Raw genomic sequence first — 9668 nt, forward strand, 5'->3', positions numbered from 1 at the left:
TTTGGATTTTTGGGATACAGAAGCCTTGACTTTTATGTCTTTCCCTGATGGTAAGCATTGTTTTTCCTCATCTAAAACGATGAGAGAAAGTACCTGTTCACCAAGAAAGTAACCTTCTCTAGTCTTATGTTTTTCTTTCCCTTTTTTGGACATTTTCCCAACCAGATACTTGACTTTTGGGCCCTTTGTCAAGAGTAGGGTATACTGTGGGAATCTGTAAGATCTCAGTTCCTCCAAGGCGGCACAATCAAGTGTCTACACTGGTCTGGGAGAAGGTAGGGATTTTTATGCCCAGAATCTTAGCAGTTTCCTCTCCACAGCCACCTGGCCTCCAGTTCTGCCACCATTTAGTGTGAGATAAAGATCAGCTCCCTCAGGGTCTCTACACAGGGCGGAGGTAATAATTAGGTCCTCAGTGCTCCCAGGATTTTTATGGTCCAACAATGGATGAGGCTGCTGTAGGGGCTGCTGTGGGAACTGCTGCCTCTTGCCTGATGTGGCCTCTGCACCCAGCTGCTGCCTGAGACCAGAGCTATGGGAAGGCCCTTCTCCCTTCCTGGCCAGCTGAAAAAAACCCATCACTGACCTTCAATACCTGTGGGTTGAGGGATCTGAGAAACCCGGTGTTGCTGCTGCTATGGGAGATTCTGCCCGTAAGGTGTCCTCCTCCCAGAGCTGCTCCCCGTGTTGTGGCCAAGGCTTGGCTGGGCTCTGCTCCATATCCAGTGCAACAGATGTCTCCCGTGGGGCTTTCAGGTCACACTGGGCTGGAAATCTCCTCCACTCTGTTGTTCTCCACTTCTGCTACTCCAAATTTGTTGAAAGTCCCTCTCTACAGGTATTTTGGGAGCTGTGTGGGGAGAGCCTGCATATGTGTATCTTTCTATTCCTCCATCTTGGCTCTGCCCCTACCAGTGATTTTTCTAGTGTTGTAAGGCCTTCACCTATATTACATTGTGATGATCTATTACTTCCTTCTTTCCAGGTGTACTGGAGTACATTGTAATGAAAAAAAAAGAGTTCTATTTTTATTTTTAATGATCTTTAACCAAATTTTGTCCACTATCCTCTCCAAGTTTCACACATTTATGTTCAGTATGATGAGCTCTCTTTATTTCTGTCTGTTAGACTTAATCTACACACCCTTCCATCTATCCACTCCATCTCTAAGGAACTCATTTTTTTTTTCATCTTAAAGCATTTTATTACTTCTCAACTAGAAAATCCAGGGAGGTATCACACAGCAAAGGGGACAGGCATGGGCCCAGACGTGTGCCCAGTAGGGGGGCGTGGTTTCCAGCCGGGGCCCTCAGGCGACGGTGTAGCCGTTGCAGCCCACGTTGACAGAATTCATATCATAATAATTGATATAGATCCTCTCCCCCTGGATTTTGACGTGCTTGGTGAGCAGCTCACAGAGCTGCTTGCTGTACACCTTATTCTGGGGCCCGCAGATCTTGCCGAAGTTGTGTAGGCTGCAGAGAGCGCACGCGTCCAAGGAGCCCCCGAAGGCCATCATCTGGTCCGCTGAGATGTGCACCGCGATGTACTGGGCGGGCTTGCCCGGGGCCTTGGTCAGATGCGTCGTGAGCTCCCTCAGCAGGGAGTCAGGCACCACGGAGAGAGGCACGTTGGTCTACACCACGAACATCGGCATATTGGTGGTGGCTCCAGCAGGCGGCGGTGCGGGGAGGTGGGAGTGGAGCTGGGCCGAGCAGGAACTGGAACTCTTATGATATGCAAGGCTTTGTCTTAGCCTCTGAAGGGGGCTGAGATGAAGAAAGAGTCACAGTCTTGCCTTCGAGTCTACAATCCAGCCAAAATGAAAGATGTCATCAAAAGATATTGGATCAGATAGTTCAGACAATCATGTAACCCTGTATTATATTGAAATCAGAAACAGTTTACTTAAAATAGAAAGTGGGACATTGTCAGGTGAACACCTTAAGAGAAAATACTGCCAGAACACGTAGGCCCAAACAAAGTACTTCATCCATTCCCAGACACTCAAGAAGGAATGGTTTCTATTTTTCTGCAACCTTATCTATTAAACAATTGTCTACCCATTGTAGAGAGCATTGACAAATATTCTTACCTAGTAACACAATTCTCACTTTTCTGAATTCAATTTCTTTTCTTTTAATTTATTTATTTTTTGTTTTCAACATTTACTTCCACCAAATTTTGAATTTCAAATTTTATCCCCATCTCTCCCCTCCCCCAAGTCAGGATAGTGTGCACTCTGATTAGCCTTTCCTCCATTCTACCCTCACTTCTATCCCCCTCCACCTTATACCTTTCCCTTCTATTTTCCTATAGGGCAAGATAGATTTCTATAGCCCATTGCATGCACATATACATATATGTGTGTGTGTGTATACGTATATGTGTATATCTATATATGCTTGTGTGTACATGGGTATATATGTGTATATACATATGTATGTGTGTGTGTATATATATTGCATGTGTGTGTATAAGCATTCATTTTTAAAGTTATGAGTTCCACATTCTCTCCCACTCCCTACCAACCCTCATTGAGAAGGCAAGCAATTTCATGTAGGTTATACATGTATACTTATTTAAAATACTTCTATAACACTCATTTTGTGAAAGACTGACTGTATTTCCCTCTATCCTGTCCTGCCTCTATTTATTCTGTTCTCTCCTTTGACCTATCCCTCCACCAATGTATTTGCTTCAGATTACCTCTTCCCCCAATCTGCTGTCCCTTCTGTTATGCTCCCTCTCATATCCCTTTCCCCCCGATTTCCTTTAATGTGTATGTTATTACCTCCTAAAGACAAATCTGATGAAAGGAAGGGTCACATATTCCTTCTTGCCTTCCTCTTTTTCCCCTCCACTGTAACAGCTCTTTCTTGCTTTTTTTATGTGAGAACATTTACTGCATTCTGCCTCTTCCTTTCTCTTTCTCCTAGTACAATCCTCTCAACATTTATTTTTCTTAATAGATATCTCTCTTCATATTCAGCTCACCCTTTAAACTGTCTGTCTCTATATATACATACTTTAACCCCATATATGTGTCATACACATATACATATATATTTGTATATTATATATATGCATACATGTATATATCATCTGCAGACAGAAAATCATGCACCAACACTCCCTCCACTTTGATCTTGGCTTGTAACCTTGTCAAATTGAAGAACTTACCATCAGTACAGTAGTTAACATTGATGCCATGTTCATCCTCATTGAAAGGATTTGTCAACATGGCTGAAAACATCATGCTAAAAAGCATGGGAGCAAGAACACAACCTTGTTTCACTCCATTGGTGACTAGGAAGGCACGAGAGCATTGTCCACTATCCAGAACCTGCATAAACATGCCATCATGAAATTGACATACAATATTGATGAACTTCTCTGCGCAACCAAATATTGACATATTTTTCCATGAGCCCTCACAACTAACAGTATCAAAGGGCTTGGTCAGGTCCACAAACATTGTGTAAAGACCTCTGTTCTGCTCCTGGCATTTCTTCTGGAGTTGTCGGGCAAAAAACACCATATCAACTCTTCCTTGTCCTTTTCTGAAGCCACACTGGCTCTTGGATATATGCCCATCTTCCAGGTTAAAGATCAGCCTATTAAGGAGGATTCTAGCATGAATTTTGCTAGCAATGACGGAGAGAGAGATCTCCCTGTGATCGTCGCAGGACAATTTATTCCCTTTACCCTTATAGAGATGGACAATGGAGGTATTCTTGAAATCCTGGGGGATAAATAACCTACTCTTGCCATATAACCTGGAAAATTTCAGTCAGCTTTTGTATGATCAATGGTCCCCCTACCTTATAAATCACAGCTGGAACAGAATCAGCACCAGGTGCTTTGCCATATGAAAGGAGCCTAATAGCCTTCAAAACCTCTTCTTCAGTTGGAAATTCAGCTAAGGAGGGATTGAATTCAACCTGAGGTAAATGGTCAATGGCCTCAGCATTGATTGCTGATGGTCTTTTGATAACACTATGGAAGTGTTCAGCCCATTTCTTTAGAATCATGTCCTTATCACTAATCAATGTGGCTCCATCAGCACTGAGTAATTGTGATGCACCATAAGATTTTCGTCCATAAATAGCTCTCAATGCAGCCTCTGAAGGATGCAACAAAGTATGGGTCAATTCTCTGCTGTCTGTGGTAATTTTGGCCTAATAATTAACGTTAAAAAAATCAAAAACATCAGCCACCACCACACCATCCATACGTGGAACCATCGGTTACAACAAATGGAGAAGTTTTGAATGCTGTGGATAAGTTCACTTACCTTGTTGGTGTACTTACCAGGGATGTACACATTGACAATGAGGTTGATGCACGCATTGTCAGAGCTAGCTCAGTGTTGGTAGGCTCAGAAGAAAGGTTTGGGAGAGGAGAGGTATTAGACTGACTACCAAACTGAAGGTCTACAGAGCAGTTGTCCTTACCTCATTGTTATATGCTTGTGAAACATGGACAGTCTACTAGCGCCATGCCAGAAAACTGAATCACTTCCATTTGAACTGTCTTAGGAAGATTCTGAAGATCACTTGGCATGACAAGGTACCGAACACTGAAGTCCTTCCTCTAGCTGAACTGCCAGCTATTCAAACTATTCTTTAGAGAGCACAATCTGATGCGCTGGCCACGTTGTACGAATGCCAAATGTACGCTTGTCAAAAAGACTATTTTATGGAGAATTTGCATGGGGCATGCGATCCCATGGTGGCCAGAAGAAACGATACAAGGACACTCTCAAGGTCTCTCTCAAGAACTTTGAATTTGACTGTGCAACATGGGAGACACTGGCACAGGACCACTCAGCTTGGTGTGCCCACATAAGAAAAGGTATTGTGCTCTTTGAGCAAAGCAGAATTGAGGCAGTACAAAGTAAATGCAGGATGCGCAAATTTGGGATATCCACCCCAAATTTTGAAATGGACTATCTGTGCCTAACCTGCGGTAGAGCATTTCGAGTTCGTATTGGTCTGATCAGCCACAGTCAGACACACTGAAATTTCACTTTACAGTGGTGATGTCATTTTGGTCCTCTTCTAAGATGAAGGAGAGCAACCATAAGTGTATATGTATATATAGACACATCGGTGTCTATATATACACATACATGTACATTTACATATATAGATACGTATATATACACACATATTTATGTACATACGCACATATGTGTCTATCCTCCAACTATCCTAATACTGAGAAAGGTATCATGAGTTACAAATATCAACTTTCCATGTAGGAATGTAAACAGTTCAACCTTAATAAGTCCCTTTTGGTTTCTCTTTCTTGTTTAGTTTTTCATGTTTCTCTTGATTCTTTTATAGGAAAGTCAGGTTTTCTATTCATCTCCGGTGTTTTCAACAAGAATGCTTGGAAGTCCTCTATTTCACTCAGTTCCATTTTCCCCCTGTAGTATGATACTCAGTTTTGCTGACTAGGTTATTCTTGGTTATCATCCTATCTCCTTGAGGCAAGTTCACATATTTCTTGGAGGCTTTGCAGGTATCAGAGTTGACTTTGTTGTCTTCTTCTGATTGAATATTTTGATCTTCCTCTTTTTAACGTTAATTATGTTGCTGAGAGATAGAAATTTCTGCTACTCATTAATGGGGCTGCCCATTAAGAAAAACTTGAGTATGGCAGATATGTACTGTAGGAAAGCCTGTATCTTTTGTTAATTTCTAATGAGGCACTGGTTCTCAAGGGTTGTAATGCCCTCTGGCTCTAAAAAGTGTGTAAAAACCCTTAGGTGAGGTTTTGTTTTGGAACTTACTCATTGGAAGTGTTCCTTTGACCAGACTAGACTCTGGGAAGCTGCTAAGGAGCCCCCTCCACCCCCAAGCTTTGAAAACTCAGATGTTCATGCTTTTCTCTCTAGTAACTATATGTGTAAGTAATGGTCAGATTGTTTGATCTCTCTGTTGATCTGTGATATATGTATTACTTATGGTAAGGTAGTTGGAAGCTCTGTCTGTTGATCTTTATTTCTCTATTTGTATTTTCTCTGAAGTTCAGGGTCCTGACTTTTTCCCTGAACTAAGCTAATGGATATATGTTCTTGATTAGATTGTTGACTCCTGAAATGTTGTTTTCCTTTTAGAAAAAGCATATCTAACAACCTCTACAGCAGGCCCTATTCTGTATGCCGGGGTCCTTGCTATTACACTCATCACCACCAGTGAAAGATAATATCTCTTCACTGAGAAAGTAAGAATCTATATTCTGTTCTTTTTTACACCGTTTACTCATTATTGCAGGCAATTACTTGACTTTTGATATCTTTGTTAAATGACGGGTTCCAGAAGCAACCTCTGCTTCATCAGTAGCTCTATTGCCCTTTGGTTGGGGTCAGAGCTGGGGTCAGACCATGATACCCTCTCCTCTGGGTGAGAGACCCTTCCCACTGCTTTTCAAAGCTGTCTTTGCTGTTTGTTGATTGAGAAGTCTGGAAACCACAGCAGGCACCAAAGATTCAGTCCCCTAAGGCCTGCTCCAACTCCTTCAATGACATTCTGCTCTCAGCCCAATGACACAGATCCTTCCCTTCAACCTTCCAGATTGCCTTGGGCTAGAAATTTGCTTCATTCCATCATTTTGTGCCTTCTGCTGCTCTAAAATTTGTTTAGAGTCATTTTTTACTGGTTTTGCAAGGGATTTTGAGAGAAAGCTCTAGCAGGTCCCTGCTTCTACTCTGTTGTCTTTGCTCTGCCCACACCCAACCCCAGCCTACATGACTCTGCTTAATTCAGTTTCAACCCCATGCCACAGCTCTTTCTATTTTTAAAATGTTGTCTAAAAACACATTTAAAAAAATAAGTTATGGTTTTATCTGTTCCATGACAGATGGAGTACTGAGTTTAGGGAAAACACCTTCCCATGCTCCTCCCCCCAGATTTCCCAAGGAGACTCAATATCACACATAACAGGTATGGGGCAAGTTGGTAAGTTGTGGTGTCATGGAACCCAGAGCTGGAAGGAGATGGGATAGAAAGGCATCATACATTATTGGTCTTTCTCTTGGCAATGCTACTCCCTCAACACAAGGAAGGGATGAACAATGGAGAAGAAAGTGAACAGAATCAGCACAATATTTACATAGAGAAAGTCCCCGTGGAGTAGTCCTTTGATGAGAGTAAGGATGGGGAACCGCAGGAATGAGATGACTGCTAACAGCATCATAACTTTGGTTTCCCCAAAGTGCTGGAAAGGAAAGGGCAGAAGGAGGAAAGCTGCATTCTCTTTATTTGAGAAAGACTGAATGATAACTTGGAGGATGAAGAGGAAATACTGAAGGCATTAAATGGAGATGGAGGTGAGCACAGAAAAGGCAAGATGTTTATAGAAACAGCAATAATTATTAATCTTGTGTTATCAATACAGGGCATCTAACCTTTCTTTTCATCAGTAATTCATTCAGTCAAAAACATTTTTTAAAGTGCCTGTCTTTTGCCGGCCATTTTCTCAAGTGCTAGAGATACCAAAACAGCAGAAGACATTTCCTGCTGTCAAGGATCTCCCAGTCTAAAGGAAGAGAGAACATGCAAACAACTATGTACAAATAAGATATGTATATGTAGTATATATAAATGCTTATGCATGTATAGATGTGTGGTATATGATGAGGATAATAGAAGAGTGAAGTCCTTAGCATTGAGGGGAAAAGGCTTCTAGTAGAAGACAGGATGAAAGCTGGGACTTGCAAAAAGCCATGGAAATGAGAAGGTAGGGTTGAGGAGGCATTGGGAGGCAGCTACTAAAAAAATGCCTGGAGTTTGGATAGGGAGTCTCTTGTGCAAGGCATGGTAAGAAGACAAGTGTCACTGGATCACAGAGTATTTGGTGGCAAGATATAAGAAGATATGAAAGGTGTGTGTCTAGGGTAGATTATGCAGGTCTTTGCATGACAAACATCTGGTATTATTTTTGATACTGAAGGTGAAGGGAGCCTCTGTAGTTTATTCATTAAGGGGCTGACATAGTAAGACCTACACTTGAGGAAGAGTTTTAGGCAGATGGGGGGGATAAGTGAGAAGGCAGTGGAAGATAGAGGCTGAGATAAAGATAGCCAAAATTCAAAATCATTGAGATGGGGAAGATATGATTAGGTCTGAGTTTATTAATCACTGATGAATGAATTCAAGTAGAATATCAACATTGCTGGGTATTTGGCCTCAAGAAAGAGACCTTTGTGGGTGGTAGGCAGCTCAGGGCAGGGAACAGTGGGGTAAACAGGCAATTGGATGATATCCTCAGCAAGGCAAATATTGGGCAATATTGAGGTATCAGACTTCTGATAGATTATAGTTAGTCCTCGGCTTCTTATGAATATGCAGCTAGAAGAATTATGCCTAAGAGTTCTTCTTTTTGACTAGTTAATTCTATGGTCTTGGATGGAGAAGTTCTTTCTTCTCCAAGATAATGACAAATGGGGGTGAAGCAGATAGATAGTCTGGAAAACTCTGTCCTAAGTAGTCTAACAAACTTTTAACACGTATGGGAAACTTTTATTTCTCATTAAAAATTGACATTCCACTTCCATTCATATCTTTGCAAAGGTCAGATAAATGCCCACTTCACCATCTCCCAGTGACCCCATTTCATAAAACACAAAGGGCAGTTAATCACCAAAAACAAACCCTTCTTTTATGATTCCTATAAAGATTAAGTAGGATCCTGGCTGTAATTGAGCTCCAAAGTTTTACCTCACTACTGTACAGTGTAGTCTCTGTGGCTATAAAAACAAACAGTTTTACAAAAGTCCTGCTATCACTGTTGGAGGACATTTGTAGTTTCTGGATATTTAGTTTGCTGTTTTTCTGTCATATTTTCCCAAGGTATCGGATGCAAATTAGGTTTCCAGTTTCTCTTATCTCTTTGTTCCTTCCTAGGCTGAGATCGATAGCTTTAAGGAGATCAAAGTCAACTTTCAAATGTATCCCAAATTGGTAATCTCCAAGTACCATACATTTTGTCTTCAGAACAAAATTTTAAAAAAGCCTATAATGACGTGAGCATGGAAAATCGACTTCTCCTGTTAGACTAAGTAAAAGTAGATTATCCATGTTTTCTAGACTTCAAAGCCCTGTCCTTCAGGTCAGGTTTCTTTAAGTGCTTTCATGGCTTTGTGCATAGTGGGGAAGGAGGGAGCTCTTTCCTCTCTCTCTCTGTCTCTCTCTCTCTCTCTCTCTCTGTCTCTCTCTGTCTCTCTGTCTCTGTCTCTGTCTCTGTCTCTCTGTCTCTCTCTCTGTCTCTCTCTGTCTCTCTCTCTCTCTCTCTCTCATTCTTTCCCCCTACTCCTTTTTATTGTTCATTTCTTTATTTCTCCCTCTCTCTTTCTTTGCTAAATCATCCACACAACTGCAATAAGGTAAGAGGATTTTTATGTTGGCAAAAGTCAGAATTTCAGAATTAGGAGAACTTCTTTGTTTATTTTAATCAAAAATGAAAGAAGAAAAAGAAGGAATGAAGCAAAGAGAAAATAGCTAGTGAAGAGCATACAGGTCAGGGTGATGTACAGTTTTGTCCAAAAAATTCATATCTCCAGGCCTCGACATTAACCGTATTTCTAGGAATAGAGCATTTCATCAAAGAATCCAAACTTACAAGGCCGGTTTAATCCCCTCTTATAAGCAATGACTTTC

At 41.3% G+C, this 9668-nt stretch overlaps 1 pseudogene; it reads right to left on the reverse strand.

The window, feature by feature from the left end:
* Nucleotides 1-1309: 1309 nt before the first annotated feature.
* On the reverse strand, nucleotides 1310-1657 carry LOC140531045 (macrophage migration inhibitory factor pseudogene; annotated as a pseudogene).
* Nucleotides 1658-9668: the final 8011 nt, after the last annotated feature.

Source organism: Notamacropus eugenii, chromosome 3, assembly GCF_028372415.1.
Source record: "Notamacropus eugenii isolate mMacEug1 chromosome 3, mMacEug1.pri_v2, whole genome shotgun sequence".
Taxonomy (NCBI): Eukaryota; Metazoa; Chordata; class Mammalia; order Diprotodontia; family Macropodidae; genus Notamacropus; species Notamacropus eugenii.